Source organism: Corvus kubaryi, unplaced genomic scaffold (assembly GCF_017639235.1).
Source record: "Corvus kubaryi isolate FWS band 111438036 unplaced genomic scaffold, C.kubaryi_AGA036_p1.0 37385, whole genome shotgun sequence".
Taxonomy (NCBI): Eukaryota; Metazoa; Chordata; class Aves; order Passeriformes; family Corvidae; genus Corvus; species Corvus kubaryi.
This window is the reverse complement of record NW_024581127.1, coordinates 7,723,463-7,740,434: the sequence shown is the minus strand read 5'-3', so window position 1 is coordinate 7,740,434 and position 16,972 is coordinate 7,723,463. Positions and strand designations below refer to the sequence as shown.

The window sequence follows — 16,972 nt, the reverse complement described above, 5'->3', positions numbered from 1 at the left end:
CTTATTTTGTAGTCAAAACAGATGTTTAGTTTTTTGGTTTGTTGGCTTTCTGAAAACCAGTGTAACCAGCAGGTTCTACCACATCATCCAAAACAGGATGACTTGTTTTTCTCTGGCTGTCATAGATGTCACTTGCACTGAGTCCAGGAGCATTTTTATGGCGTGTTCCCTCCTATATATGTAGTAAAAAGCTTTTAAAACCTTGAAAATGTGAGGATACTTATTTGAGATTTTCACTAGTAATCAACCCTGTAATGTCTGAGTGCCCTTCTCATTCATCCTGTGTGTCTCAAAGCAAATAGGATCATGAGAAAATGTAGGTCAGGAGGGACCTCAGGAAGTCACCTAGGCTAACCTTCTGCTCAAACTATGTTAGCATTTCCATTTAACAACTCAGGCAGCTAAGGTACAGGGTTTAAGTGCATTTTTGTGTGTCTTCATGCAGATAATCCACTTGAAGTAGTAGTTGAGCTCCCATTTTCTATAGGTACAAGATCATCTTTGCTTGGAGGGATGGATATTTTTTCCCCAGTGAGCTGGAAAAGAGGATGAATAAACATGTTTAATGCTTTCTTTAGGCTAATTGTGACACCAGTTGTGAGCACAGGATACTTAAGATGGTAGGAAATAAGTTCATTTACAAAGGTGTCTTCTAAAGTTGTTCTTTCCTTCTGCATGTATTTTGTTGGGAACATAAAAATTACTGTATTATGTTGTTGTGTGTTTTCAGACATGCAGGTTGAGCTCCTGCATTAGCAGAATTAAAGAATGAAGTAGGGAAAGAAACCTGGAGTTTATGTTCAATAGCATAATAAACATTTCAGTCATTCTTGCTACATATTTCCAGTGAAACTCAAGTTTTGCTTTGAAGCTGAGGTGAATTATTGGGCCGTTTGTCCACAACTGATGGGAAGAACACTTAAACTTTTGCTTGGAGATATTCCTAAATATTTGCTGCTGTAATGAAGGGGAGCACCCAGTGTCTCTTCCTCAGCAGCACAGTTTAAGTCACGTTCTCCAAGAAGACTCCATGCATTTAAACTTTTTTGCCTCTTTCTAGGCCCCTTCCAGTCTTCTGTCTAGGACTGTGCTGAGAAAGTTGCATGTTCCCCAGAGGTGAATTCCTCTTTGTCTCCTGGCAGGACTTACTGGGTCAACTGTCCTCTCTTCTGATGAGAAAATCCACCCGCCTTCGCAAATTTGTTATACCCAGTTGTGGAAGGTCGTGTTGAATTAATTAGATAATACATACAAGTACGTGGGACAAACAAGGGCTTTAGTATGGTCTTAATTTCTTATTGCTACATACACCCTCTTTAAAAAAAAAAAAAAGTAGGAAAGTGCTATGAAAGTGAAACTTGCTATTTTTTTTGTTTTAAAATCTTAGTAGAACTGAGAAGGTTACCCATTTCACTTCAGATGCCGAAGTGAAAGATAACATTAAATTTTGCAGTATCCAACTAAACCCAAGACAATATTTAAGTAATTTTGAGACAGAAGTTTATCATAGCTTCAGATTCATTATTAACAGGGGCATATGAGTATGTCCAAAAGAGGTCTGAAAAAGTGTTTGTAAAAGAGCTGTTAAGAGATGGATAAATATACTTCACTTTGACCACAAAATGCAACAAAGGCCATTCCTTCTTAGCTGTTTTTAAGGATCTCAGTGAATAGGAATGGAAATCTTTGTGAGGCACTGTATCTAAAATAGCCAACAGTTCAGCAAAACATCAGTTTCTTTGAGGCATTCTGCTTCAGGGCTTTCATTATTGCTTATTGACTCTGAAATTTTAGAAATCAAAAATATCTTAACTGAGTCCTAGTGTTCTGTGTAATTGGTAGTCGGGTGCATGGAAATTAGATGTAACTGTGGACATCTGATGTGCACATGCAGGAGAGTGGGAAACCAATGGAAGAAGTGACGCTTCAGAGTTTTACTTTTCAGTAATATCTAGGGAGAAGTGTTAGATCCACACTAATTAATAGCTCAGAGGTTACACACATAACTGGAGCCTGGTAGGTGTGGGCAGGTGTGGGCTTCTGCTGTTGAACTTGGAAGAAGGACCTGAGCTGGGGTCCCTGCTGCACAAAGGTGTCTTCATTGTCAAAGTCACAACATATTCGAGGTGCTTCATAGGGCAACTCTTTAAAGTAATGGTGTCAGGCTAAGTGCAGACTTGAAAGAAGTATTTTATTGCATGCAGAATTTTTAAGTTCATTGTTTACATTTTCTGTTTCATCTTGTGACGATACTACAGACCTTTCTCTCTATGTTAGGTCCTGTACTGGAAGTGTCTTTTGGATTAAGACAGGAGGAGATCGTGACCTTTTTGTAATCATTTTTGGTTTTGGAATGCGGAAAATGAAATGAGACCTAACAGCATTCATTCTTTCCCTTTTCAGATTTCTTCATTTGTTCATTTTGAACAAAATTTATCTGAGCTAAATAGTGTTCCTTCTTCTGAAATGCAGATAAGCATAAATGAAACTGTTCAGCTTGAGCAAATGAATTGTTTGATATAATGAGGAAACTTGAATTCTTTATTTTTCCTTTAAATATTGAATTTATTGTCAGTTTTGATGCATAAAGGACTGCATCCTTCTTGGGAAAAGAGGTCTGGCTTTGAACTGCAATTATCTTTGAGAATTGAGATGTTATCTGTAGAAGAGAGAAAAATACACTTTCAGTTGATCTCCACTTCAAACAGCAGCAGTCAAACACAGCCAGACCCATGGATCTGAGTAGTGAAAGGCCATTTTGTCAAAAGAGAGTGGTATTACTATGGGACTAATCACCTTGTCTGGTGGGCAGAAGCAAGCCCAGGTCTGCAAGTATTTCAGGTAGCTATGTCTGTAGAGGTCAAGTGTAATCAGATGACGTCCCCAGTAGGCAGAGGTGTGGAAGTTAACAGGGCCTTCTTGCTCATTTCTATTTTCTTCAGTTACTTACCATCATGCAGCCATGGTACCAAAGCACGTCAATAAGGAAGACATGAAAGAGCCTGGACTGCTGATACAGTGGGTGTGACCTAGTGCAAGCCAGGTACACAGGGAATGGTTTCTACCTCTTGGAAGAATGAGGATAGGAGGGTGGGTGGTGGAGAGCAGGGAATGAAGTTTCCTTTTTTTGAGTGAAGTGTGAGAATAAATGTCTGAAAATGGTGGTGGTGTTTAAAGGCCATTTAAGACTGGAGTGTTTTGACCAATGGTAGCTGGAAACCCTTCAGAATTTAAATGCATTCATGTCAGAGGAGGTCTTTTCAGGTGTTCCAGGAGGCACTAGGCAGGCATCACTTCTACCCCTCTGATGGGTAGGAGCATTTGAATAAATAAATAGATTTTCTTTTGTTAATCTTCTGCTAGATGACCTCAAAATATTGTGAAATTTGTATTATCCTCTTGATACATCATTCTCCTTTTCCCCAGTCCTCCTGTACTCTGTTGCCTCTGAAGAAAAGAACAAAAGATAAATTTTCTAACTGCCTAACTTCTTCTACATAGTTTGTGCTCCTAGGGGACAAGCCACAGCCTATCGTCAGCTGCTTAAACACTTCCTTATAGTGTTAAAATAGTTATTGTGCAATAAATTCTAGTTGCTGTGCTCTTCTGTTTCACTGCTGTTAAGCAGTGACATTTGCCATGACAGTAATATATTGGATCTTTCTATCTTCTGATGCTTTTACATTAAAAAAGCTGCTCTATTGCTGTGAAATTAATTTCTATTCCTGTACCTATATTTTATCTACTAATTAGTTTATAATTTAATGGAAAAATGTATGAAATAATTGAAATAAAGTAAATGAAATATCCCTAGGAATTCTCTCCAACATTGTCTCTTTAGGTCTTTGTAGAATAGCTACAGAAAGCTGGGGTAAAATTAATTTCAGCCATGTTTCCTGACCATCATTATAAAGAAATAGTACAGATGGTGATGTATTTTCATCCCTAAATTATTTTCTTGCCTGGTCTCTCCAGGAACATAGCTCTGGGCAGCCTTCTGATTAGAGTGTGTTGTTGATCTGTAAGGCCTGCTGGGCATGATTGATTATGCACTATGCATTCCAGTGGAAACATTTGCATATTTTCATAGCCACAACTCTCCAGGAGCCTGACTTCAAGATCAAAAGCAGTATCTGCTTAACTATAATAACCTCTCTGGAAGGACTTCCAATCTGCTTGTAGAGGGAAGAACCTGACAATGAAGTTGTGCTTTTCTGTTTATCCAGAGGTAGTGTTTATTCAGAGACTGTCTTCTGTTACGATTCTCCATCTGTTTTAGACTTGTCCTCAGTTCTCTTGGGGGAGCTTCTTTCCTGTATCTCTCACAATTTTCACTGAGGGGATTGATGGGGCAGCTTCAGAGGGCATCAACTATTTGTTGGCTGCTGAGGATTTTCAGTCTAACTGGGTGAAAACAAAAGGCCCAGAAACCAGGCTGTGCTTCAGATTTACTGACTGTAGCTCTGTAAGCTTCTGAGCCCTCTAAGTTTCCCTGCTAGCCCAACAGCTTTTCATGGAGGTGTGATGTTTTCTCCTGTTTTTTCACAGTCCTGTAGGTTGTGTGCTCCTGTTTCTTAAGTCTCATTTTCTGTACATTCATGCTAGTTAGAAACTTTGATAACAGTTGTTTTTGTATTACAAAAACTACTCCCAGTGTCATTCCCATATTTCAGAGCTTCTGTGAAAATTCTGATAGTTGGCAATACCATGCATTTAAAAGTAGTTTCTCCAAATATATGCACCAGCTAATTATTGAAGGAGCAAATTGTTGCTTTGTTTGCTACACTTGTTTAGTTAAATATGTGTGCTGCTTGATTGAATTTTACTCAATCAGTCGGTAGAGCTTGATTATGTTTAATATTGATGGTAAACTGCTTGTCATGGTCTGCTACAAAATGGTGTAGTGCCTTCTAGGATCAAACTGTTAATGGGAAAAAGAGTCTTATCCAAAGAGCAATCAGAGAATGAGTCTGTTAGCATATTTTGATGTAAAAACCTATGTATTTCTTGATGCTGTTTCCTAGTGCTACATTTCCTTTGCATTCTAGAAGGACTGTAGATATCCTTTGAGCTCTGGCTGCCTTTTATCTGCCTGCAGTATGCAAAAGCCATGTAGCAGAAACTTCTTTGAAAACGGTCGATTAAATTGCAAATAAAAACTCTGCAGGTAGTTACCACAGAGCCAAACCACAGCTCCAAAAGTCACCTTGCTCATCTGGAAGGCCGTCTGCAGGTTAGTTGCCTGAGTGTGTGTAGTGTTTGTTGCCATGATAGCTGAACCAGCTTCTCATGATGTTGAGACAGATGACAGCATCCCTGACAGCTTGTGAACTGTTGGAAGCTCACCTTTCAAGTGGTGAGTTGCATCAAGTCTCAAGCATGCTGGGAAGCAGATCAGGGTTGTCCCATTTTAAGTGTGGCTTACCACTGGAGTGGTTGAGCTTGATATAAATAAGCTTGTATTTCATAGTTGGTGGTATGGACTCAGGCATTACTGTTCAGAAGTCCCCACTGCCAGAGAGCCACAGCAATATGCTGGATAGGATTGTTGAAAGAGATGTAGCATTCCCAGCTGTAGAAAAGTTTGCTCTGAAATTGTGCATAATGTATCTTTATTTTTCAGTGGACCTTTGTCAGTTTTCCCATTTCTCTCCTTTGTGCTGTGCTGTGTGCAGATTTGACACTTAAAAGATACTTCATACTTGTCTGTGTTACTGACATCCCCGCAGCCATCATGTTCAAATCAGCTGTAGCTTCTAGAGGAACCGTTGATGTGACCAGTACAATTTATTCTTTCATCACTTGTCTTGGATATGCTGGATGGCCCATCCAGCAGGATTTTGCCAATGTTATTTTCTTGTTAAAGCACAAATTTTGGATTAGTTAACATTTTTCTTGAGGTATTTTTTTCCAGTAATGTTTGAAGCAGAAGGAATATTAATCTCCTGGATAAAGAAACGTGCTTTTGCTGTTCTTTAGTTTTAATGTTTTATATTTGATAGTAATTCTCACACAGTGGAGCATAATGGCAACTATGTGTGATTGTGGGGTTTGAGCCTGGTTTACCGTAATTGATGCTGTGAGAGCAGGATGTGATTTAAGAGTGACAGACCTAACAAGGATACAGATGAAGCTTACTTCTCATGAAAAAGTTACTCTGGTGGGACCTTTTATAGCACCTTGTCGTCACACAGACCTCTTAATTCATTGTTCCTAGATTTCCATAGTATTAATGTTAGAAGAGGGATTTTTAACACCAGCTGGTGACTTTAGCCATCTGGATTTATGGCCAGTGTTAGTTTCAATTTTTTTTAACTGTGGACTTGCTACCCAGTGAAAAATAAAATGTGTGAAAATTTGATTGTACAGTTAAGTGTCGTAAAGCTAAGTTGTTCTACTGCCTGACGTTGGAGTCTGTATTATTTTAGGTAATTATTGTTTTCAGATGGAGGCTTTGCTTGTGTATGTGCATATATACACATAGAAATACGTTTTCCATTTCTTTAGGAAATACTGTATTCAAAGCACTGCTTTGAAGATTGGTCTTCATCTGTCAAAGTATAACTACTACTCTTAAAAATCTTCTTCCACTGGTAGCCAGTACAAAAGGCTACATAATTTTATTTGTGTGATGGAAGTTGCCAACAGACCGTGATCTCATTATGAAGCAAATTTCAATGAATTCCTCAAAAGTGGCACAGAGGAAAAATGTGTCCCTAATCTGCAGTGTCCATTAGGCACTGGTTTGTGAAGAGCTGCATTCAGTCAGCACTGCTGCTCTCTCTGTTAGCCATTGATGTGAATGCACGGCTTGTTCTCAGCTCTTCAGTTCCCTTAAAAAATGGAGTGTAATTTCAAAACACTCTTCAACAGCAGGCAATATTCAATAAGAGTAATTTCTTTGTGGTTTGTGTTAGCTGTGGCACAAAATATTCCTCTTGAAATGCCATCTGTGCTGAGAAAAAGAAAAAAGTTAATGGGTACATGGTTTGTAACTTGCATATCTGTGAAAAACGTGCAAGAATGGGCTACTGTGTATATGGTTACACAGATTACACACATCATGGCTCTGTTCATAGCTATAATTTTATTTAAATCCTGTAAAATTAAAATATTCTTGTTTCTTCAGTGGTATTGTATCACTGAGGTCATCACAGACACAAAGCCTCCATTTCTGAGAGAAGTCGTATCACTGACAGTTATTCGTAAAATGTTTTTAGAAGTTTTTGTCTTAACTCGTTTAGCATCATATGCATGAAAACGTTCATTTTACACATTTTTAAAAAAGGAGATAGAAAGTGTTCCTTTTCTCCATTTATACTAATATGCTTGCATTATGTGTACAGGGAGTTAGAAGTATTTTGTTTGTATCCCTAAGACAACTGCACTACAGTGAAACTCCTGTGGCTCTTATTCATGTAGTATATAAGCTGTATAAGTGGTTTGTATAGAAGAAAGGCTATTTTAAGATGTCTTTTATTAATAACTATAAGAAATATTTATATGATTATTTATATGCATCAGACACCTGTTTTGCCTATTACTACTTCAGGTTTTGTGACAATAAGGGTGTTGTCAAAGAAGGGAGCACTTAATCACTTTAAAATACCAGTATCTAGATTAGGATATGTATGTAAATTAGATTTTACAGAAGGGCTATTTTTGTTTGAAACAGAACCCATCTTCTTGTGGTTTCACTAATCTGCATGGTTTAATATAATCTCTAACTCCTCCATCTCAAATCTCTGATCATTTTGAGAACATGGTGGAACAGAAGTGATGCTAGATACTCAAGGCCTGCATGAAGCCTTTACAAGTTTTGATCAGGTGATAGTCTTTCAAAAAAGATACCATCTGATTTTGTTACTGAAGCAGCACTCGGTAACATGGTATTGTACCACACCTGTACTACATGTGGAAAACCTTGCTCCATACCTGGATAAACAGCTGCTCTTTGGAAGCTTCCAAAAGTTTAACCTGATCACAGTTTTCTTGAGCCAACAATAAAAAACAGTTTTTGTTCTTCAAGTGTGATAGTCAAATTCAATACATAAATAGCTTTGCAATTTTGCGTGTGTCTCTATTTTAAATTCTGCCATAAGAATTCCTGCAGGTGATCTGATACTGTGACCTTGGCCCATCTGTACTTAGTACCCAGTGACCAGAACAGAGGTAGTAGCATCTTTGGGGGAAACTGTGCTTAGAATTTGAGCTTCTGCTACTGGTTGTCCCGGCAGAGAAGGTACATCCCAAAGTACTTTGCTTCTTTGCTCTTCCACCAATAGAATAAAAATTAAATATTTTGCTAAAAATATGTAACATTCCCAAGCAAATATATGTTTACACTCTGTATAAAACCAGTGTTTAGCAACATTTGTTTGTTCTCATTTTGGGATAAAACATTTTTTCTTAGTGGCTGCATATGTGATAGCCTTCTTGGGGAACTGAGGGAAAAGTACAAAATAAAATTGCCAAAGTACAGTAGCAGAGTATTTCCTTAATTACACATTTTACCAAATTCTAGGTATCTGAGTGTTGTCCTTCCTTCTCTCTGGGGGCCTACCAGAAGCCTGCATATGGCTGGACAACTGAGCTGCGCTATCTTATGGAAATAGTTGTCCTCTGCAGCATCAACACCAGCATACTGCACTGAGGCTGCTGCTCTCTTGACACATGTATTTTTTGATAATAATTTGGCAGTATTCCAGATGGTAAATGGAGTCAACAGCCAATTGATGCTTTTAGTAAGTTATTCTTATATTGTAAGCTGTTGTAACTGTTGCTCCTCATTTGATTTGGTTTGTTACCCAAAACTTAATGTTATGGCTGTTTGTTTGAGGAAGAACAGAGGGTGATATTTCGAAGAATAGCAGATGTACTGTCGTTATCATCAGCTTTATAATGCATGTGTTTAGGTAATGCTTTCCCCAGGAAAACCTCTGTTAAATACTTCGTAGTCTTAATTCTGTATGTGAAGGACATTCTTCATCCCAGCTGTGTTCCCAAGCTTATGCTCCCTGCTGTGTATGTTAATTTGGATCATCTCTTTTGTTTTCACTGTGTATTTCCAATTGGTTCCTCCCTTGAAGGCAGTCAGTGATGTAAGGTGGTAAAAAAAGGTGCTTAGTACTTTCCTATACACATGCTACTGCACTGTCACCTGATGGCTTGGTGTGAGGAGATTCCTCGCTTGGCTGCATGAGGAGGGAAAAGATGATGAAGAGGGTGTGCTGGGCCTATTTTGATATTTCTTGCTAATGAAAAGTGTCTGTGAAGAAAAGGTTTGATGACACTTCCTTATAAGCCTGTGGTGATGATTTAGAAAGAATATTTTAGCTGCTCTTTCCTAGCTTAACTCCTCAGAACTGCATGCTGAAGTCATGGACCTTTGTCAGTGTTCTCTTGGACTAAATTATTTGTTCTCTGCTCTTCTCTCTAACAGAAAGGCTGTTAGTATGGGGAATGTTTATGTTATCTTTTGCTTCTCAGTGTTGCTTATTTTATATAATGGTGGTTGCTTTTATGGGGTTCACTGGGCCCCTGGCTCCAAGATGACAGATGAATAGTTCTCACAGTAAATACACAGTAGCTGTTAAATAATACGTTAATGGATGTATATGCACACACACACACATAAATATATTTAAAATTGGGGTAAGCATTTGTTTGGTGACATACTTGTGTGCTCATCTCTAGTATCTTGAGAAATGTCTTCCTGATATTTAATCTTTCTAAATTAATGTTTCTACTTCAAGTGCCTATCTAGAGTACTTTTAGATCACAGGAACAATAACAGCAGTAGTGAAGATGGAATCAATGTTGAAAACCCTTTAAAATACGTCACATGAAAAGGCTTGTGGTTAAACTTACTGTATTTTGTTGTATATATTTTATGATGATGTTGGCAGAAATTCAGGGTATTACAAAGGAAGATACATTACTCTCTTGCTCATCTCTGAAGGAATTATTTGCTGGTGGAATGCACAATTTTGTCATTTTATTATGTTTTGATCTGAGTAAGAAGCTTGAAGAGAAAATCTGCATTGGATGGATAATATGGGTCTTACCAAACTAGATACATACTGCACATATAATAAATCATTAGCATTAAAGCAGTTAAAAACCAAGCTTTCACGTCTTGATTTAAGACATAATAAACATGTCTTGTATTGGTCCTGCAGATAGAAGCTTTGAATTACATTATGCAACAAATGTTCTTAGTTATCTTTGGTTGGTCTTTTTTTCCCCTTGGGATGGTTTCTTTGGCAACCTGTTGTGCAGACATCCAAACTGCTCACAGTGTTAATTGAGTTTGCCTGTCAATATTATGGCAGAGGAGTATGAGAGACAGCATTTCTGCAGTGAGGAGTTGGATTTGAGAGCCAGGGAAAAATAGAGATGCTGTGAAAGAAAACATGAGGGCTCAGTAGATGTCCCACCCGCCAGCGCTACCCATCAGGCTGTGGCTTCCTTCTCTGGGACAAGGATTGAGGTCTCTGCAACTGCTGCCCCTCAGTCATGGTTGCAGCTAAGCCTTCAGAGCAGTAGATGTTGGCCTCATTTCACTGAAATCCCCCCCCCCCCGCCCAGATGGAGGGGGCTGCTTGGGTACAGCTGAGGAGACTCTGGCTCCTAGGTAGTTTCTAGTATATGTGCCTGGTAAAATACAACCCTTATAACAGGGCTGCAATTCATCACAGTACTTCTATGTCACTAGTACCTTTTAAAGTACTGTTGACTGTTGTTACTTGCCTCTCAGTGGTCTTAGAAGGGTGGCTTGCTTACTTGCTGCAAATGTATCAGAAACAGGAAATATGGAAGATAAAATCTTCAGTCGGACTTCAAAACTAAAAACAAGCTGTCCTTCTGTTCATTCCTATATTGGGAGCAAATACTTAGCCATCCTGTGTGTTTCTGCCTTTCTTACCTGCTTTTTAAAATTAAAGCTTGTCTGAGCTAAATATATGCCTTGATGTCATAGGAACTTAGAAAGCATCTGGCCTAGAATGTTTTGTAAAATCTCCTGCTTTGTAAAATCTGTCTCACTGTGCTCTACAGCCTCCCACCTTTTGCTGTGTATTTTCCTTCTCCCACGTGTTTTCCCCAGGTTCCTTCTGTGGGTATGCCTCTTCTCTAGCAATCCCTTAAGACCACCAGTGACTTAAGGTGCTCTGCAAATCTCACCTTCTTTGAGATACTTGACATTTTTCATAGTTGCTCTTCTAAAGCATTCCCTTCAGTTCCAGTGAGGAAAAAATTTTTCTTCTACTGCAAAAGATACACCTCAAATCATCTTATGCTTCTGCAGTGTATTCTATAAACAGTGTATGGGATGAATTGTATTATGCTTAATTAAGGAATTATATAGTTCCCATATTATGCACTAAGTGTATTTGTGTGCCTGGAAAATATCTGAGCATCCTTTCCCTGCCCCACTATATTGTGAAGGAAGGCTTCTGAGAGCTGTGCAAGCTCATGGAGGGAAGGAAGTAGCTGGGAAAAAGCCAATCTGGCTAATTACATACATGAACCCAGTCATCTTTTTTTTTACTACTATTTTCATGAAGTTATCAGCATTTGGTATATAAGCTGATTATACCCAATTTTTACTTGGGAGAGAACAGTGAACAACTGACGAAAGTTCCGAATCTGCTTTGGTTGGTAGGAAGTATCTTCATGTCTGTGAGCTAGCCAAAGCCAACAGACTTTAATAAGCAAGGGCAGATGTGTATACATGCTAGGATATGTTTTTACACAACACTAAATCACCAACAGGATAATTAAAATTTGCTGAGTAACTCCTGTGGTGAGGCCACAACCACAATGCACATTATTTTCTTTATGTAAGCAGTGAGGAACAAATTGTTTCCCATTTCTGTAAACAGTACAACCTAAAGAAAACACTAGACTTTGAAGAAGCTTATCTTTCTAACTACAAACAAACAGAACAAAAAAAATGCAAAAAACAACAAACTAAAAAATGGCAAACGCAAAATCCCAAACCAAGCCCCATAAGCCAAGTGAAAGATAGACAGCCAGAAGCCTGGAGAACAACCATTATGAACACATAGTTAATTTCCTCTGTTCCTAAACCAGTTTTGTGAGTATATATTGCTAAGTCTAATGAGTTGGGTTTGTTAACGCTATACTTGAGAGAAAACACACAGAGTTATCTCTAGACAATGACAGGAGCCCGCCAGTCTGTCAGTTCTTCACAAATGTGAGTGGGTATCTGTTATGGAAATAATGTTTTACCCACTTAAGGGTACCTTGCTTCCTCCCAGCACACAAAATTTAGCCTTTTTTAGGCTATCTGGAAGGGTTGTTCATTGTAACCCAGTAGGGCAGCTCCCTCTGGAAGGCAGGGACTGGAGATGGGAGTGAGCAGTGCCAGGGTGTACACACAGTGGGCTGCTCTTGCTCTGCTGAAGCAAAGGGACTCTGCTGCCATGCAGCTTCCCTAGTTGATTTCAGTCAAAGCAAGGTCTGACCATCATCTGCAGTACCCAAACTGCAGAGAAAGGTTACGGAATTGATCAAAGACGTTACAGAAATCTAGGTGGTAATTAGGAAAGACTTTCCTTGGAACATACCTGTGTATATGTACATAGAGTAAAACTCTTTGTGTTAATCTTGATGGTGAAATGGACGCGCTGTCATTACTGCGGAGCCTTGCCTTGTTGATAGAGAGAATTGTTGTTATTTTAATGGAAAATATTTGAACAGATTTTAACAACCTTAAAATCAGACCATGTTCTGCTCAAAAAATATGCCCGAACTCTATCACTTAGGATATGCATAACTGCATATTTTATTTCTGGTGTATTGCCACATTTCCTGTATCATCATCTATGCCAAATAAATGCTCACTTACTACACTGGTAGCTTAAATACTGTTGTCTCAGAGATGTATTTAGAAGATATGATAGATATTGGCATAATGTGATTTATAGCATTGGAATAGAATAACCATAGGTTAATAATCCTCCATGGGACATACAGATCTTGCAAGATCAGTAGTATTTACCCCTTTTGGTAATTGTTTGTCTAATCTGTTCTTCAAAGTCTGTACCTGTTGGCAGGTCGTCATTTAGAAGGGCAGTCAGTTCCAGGATTTAAATATTTTTTCTGCTATAATATTTTCCAATTACAGCTAAAACCTCCATCATTGTATTTGCATGCACTGCTTCTTCCCCATACCCCAGTGGGCATGGAGAGCAAGACAACCCCTTCTTTATATTTATTTATTTATTTTCTCTGCCATCATTTTACATAGTGAAAGAGACACCTTTTATCCAATTGCTATTTAATATAGGTAGCATGAATAAGGTTGAAAATGAGCATCCCATGGGTGATCATCCCCTTTCATGGTGTTATAGATGTTCAGGCTCTGGCTTTCTGCCAAGGGCAAGGGATTGAAGCACCCTCCAGGAAGCTGGGGGGTTGGGTTTGGGATGGGGTGGGATGGGAATGGTACTGGCGCCAGTCAGCAGAAACACACGGTTGCAGAAACCCTCGAGCATGTCGCAAACAGGAACCAAAGAGGCCTGTGGTTTCTGTGTTGTTCATGAGGACTTTTGTCGGTCATGCCTTTTAAGCAGCTATCTTTTCTGTGGTCTTATTATTGTTTTCTCCCCCCTGCCTTTTTTCTTCAGTTTTAACGCAGAAGGTAAAATAGTGGCGGAGAGGATTAGAGGAGCTCCACAGCTGGTTCAGTACTTGTGTGAGGTTAGTGAGTAGAATAACCAGGTGAGATTGATGGCATTTTATTGTGCTGATAGAAGTAACCTGTTCTGAAAACTGAATCCAGAACTTGTTTTTCCACACTGATGCATTGCATGGGCACAACTTGGACCCGACCCAATCTGCTGTAGTTCATGTATGGTTGGAAGCCAAGAAAAGTACTTTTATCCACCAAAGAATAGCACTAAAACTAGTTTAGAGAAGGCATATCTGTTCACTTGCAAAGCAATAGTCTTATCGCCACTGCTAGCTTTGCGATTTAAACTGAGTAGTCTCTTTTTCATAATGCTTAATTATGCTTCAGCTGCTCTTTCTGCCCCCACCTCCTTCCTTCTGTGTTCCCCAAAATGTATGTAGGCTACCGATGGCAGAGTGCTGTTGGAGTGAGGGAGGCTTGCTTTGAGGATTCAGTGCTTTGAACACAGTTTGTTTACAGCAGGTATAAAGCAGAAGCATTGTTTTACACTCCGAAGGAACAGGGAAGTTGGCAACCATCCGTCTGTGCAGCTTTAAAACTTGATTACTCTTTGTTTGAATAGTGATGCCCTAGATAGGTTTTGACAAACTCCAGATTGCAAAACAGTGTTGATGAAGCATACGTTTATGTAAGCATGTATATGTGTATAGTATAGATAAATATACATGCATTTTTGTAAAGCCTTGTGAACATGAATTCAAAAAGTCTCTGGTTTAGATGCGTCTCAAGGGTCACTTCTGTTTTCTCTTCCCCCCACCCAAAAATACTTTGATTGTCTTCTGCAGGAATTGGGTTGAAGTTAGATGTGGAAATGGTTGAACAGATGACCCGCTGTTAAAAGTGAAGGACCATTACCCAGGTATTTTCAAGTACATCATCCAGTGGAAACTCATGTCATCCAGGAATTAATCGCTCTGAGAGCGGCTGCTTCACTAACTACATTTGGTGTGAATCTCTTCCCATTTATTTTCCCTTGTCCGTGTCTGCATGCAGTTATGTACTTACATACTGCGGCACCGCTAATTAATGTGCTATGTAATTTAGGAGAGGTGATTTTTTTGCTTTTTAACTGAACTTCAGACATGCACAGAGAGATGATTGTTTTAGGGAAAAAGTGCTTCAGTGTGTACAGGACAGCAACTCTGCTGACAGTAAAAATAATAGCTCTTTGTACAGCATTTTTATGATTCAGTGCTGTACAGACACTAACATCCTCTGAACTGAGAACACTAAGCAAAACCACTTTAAAGATGTTCAAGAGGCATCAGAAGATGTACAGCAGGAGGAAGTGGCAGCCCAGTGAAGCAGGGGCTGCACTAGGATTAGAAGTGGGGACTTCCTGATGGCCAGCCCTACGCTCCTTCTAATTCCCAACAGGCAGCTTCTCCTTCTGACTTTTATGCCCCATTTACACTTCCCATCTAAGGTCCATTGTTCAAAATTCTGCCTCAAAGTTGACTTGAAAAATAGGGAAAAACCTGTGATCCAAACACAAAGCAGAATACCTTCTGCTCCATGTGACATCTTACACTATTATAAAAAAAACCTGTGCCTTTCCTGCCTTGTATGCCTAATGACCTTGAAAAAGTCCTTGGTTTCTCCTAGATGTTAAATTACTTTTTCTTTTCTCATATTTAGATTCAAATGATGGTCAAAAGCATGTATTCTGAAAATGTCATTTATTTATTTAAAACCTTTTATATTTGGGTGTTTAACACGAGTTATGTAAAGTGTGGTTTTGAAGCATCTGAGCATCCAGACTTGCGGTTTCCCAGGCATTTTGTGGTGAGACTTGTGCATGAGTTTATCAAACTGTGAATCATCCACTTTCTGAAAATGATGGGCTAATTGTTCTAGATTGACACAAGGGAGTTGCTAGCCTTGGTGGTAGATTCTGACTCTCTGTCCTGCTGCACCATAGCAATTTTAGGTTATTGCCAGTCTCTCTGATCAGTCCAGACAAGGTGTTAAACAGCAAATTTTAACAGTGGTCTGGCAATGAAGAACTGAGATTTTTATATTTTTATTTGGTTTAAAGCCCATTTTGCAGTCATATTGGTCTTCAAACAGAAGAGTGTGATTCATAGTACTTGAGATTTAAAAGAAGTATAAAAGCATCATTCATTCTTTTCTTGTAGCTTACTTTATGAAGAGCTTAGCATCTATGATACCAACCTTTGCACCTCACCCAAATATAAAAGTAAAGAGCAGAGTGTACTTTTTTGGGGGAAGAAAATACATGTTCATGCGTTTGATATTCTCCACAGCTCAAGCCACGGGAATGAGCTGGATGATTCCTCTGCTGCTATAAGGTGGGAGGGTTCAAAGCATGGTACTGTTTTCAGCAGTTATGTGCTTATCAACCTAAGCCAGGTGGAGAATTACTAGAAGTGGGAGACTTAAAATGGGGTGTAGAGCATGTGTGCATGTTTTATAAGTGTATATAAATATATACTTTATATATAAATAAACAGTGCTGCAGAAGAATACAAGTCAGTCACAGTCACAGTGGTAGAAGTGGCTCTGTTACAGCATCAGTGGTTCTTACACCATATGTTGCTGATCTCTTGCAGTGCTTTGCTTTTGTTCAGCTAGGCCCTCCAAACTAAGCATCCCATCATAAGGATTGACTAGCATGAAAATGCTTAAAAGACTCTAATCTCGTTAGATAAACTCATCATTTTTAATCCACATAATGGAAGCTTCTGAGCCAAGGAAAACAAAATTGTGTTTGAAACATGACTGACTGCTGTTATACGAAAGAAGCAGGGATAAATCAGCCAAAGAAAACATTGTGTTTAATGACTGATGTGATGGTCTGAAGTGGTGTATTAGTCCTGCAGTTGTTTATCTAGCAGCAGATATTATATTAAGTTTGGAGTAATGGTGATCCCCCAAACAGAGTATTTCCTCATCTTACTGAAACAGGAAAAGCTGCATTTTACCAATGTGAACCTTCTCTTACAGCAGATGTTAGGGACATGCAGAGCTTAAAAGAGCAGAGAAAGCTTTTTCCTGGTTATGCTGGTTCTATTTATCTTTAGCTGGAGACTAAGCATATTTAGAACCAACAGTAACTTGACTGTGTTTCATATTGAGTAGAGCTATGCTTTGGTGAACTGGTGATTTTCCCTGTTTAAACACAAGAACTGAGCTGATTTTCTCTCTGTTCTTTTATTAGTGATATTTAATAATGCTTCACTAGCACATCGAAGAGAAACTGTAAAGGCAGAAAAATGAAATGTCTGGTGA

The 16,972-nt window shown here is 38.9% G+C and overlaps 1 protein-coding gene across 6 annotated transcripts in view; it reads left to right on the top strand.

Moving 5' to 3' along the window:
- ZNF704 (zinc finger protein 704) overlaps nucleotides 1-16,972 on the top strand; it is a 104,930-nt gene that overhangs the window by 20,826 nt on the left and 67,132 nt on the right. The window lies entirely within an intron of this gene.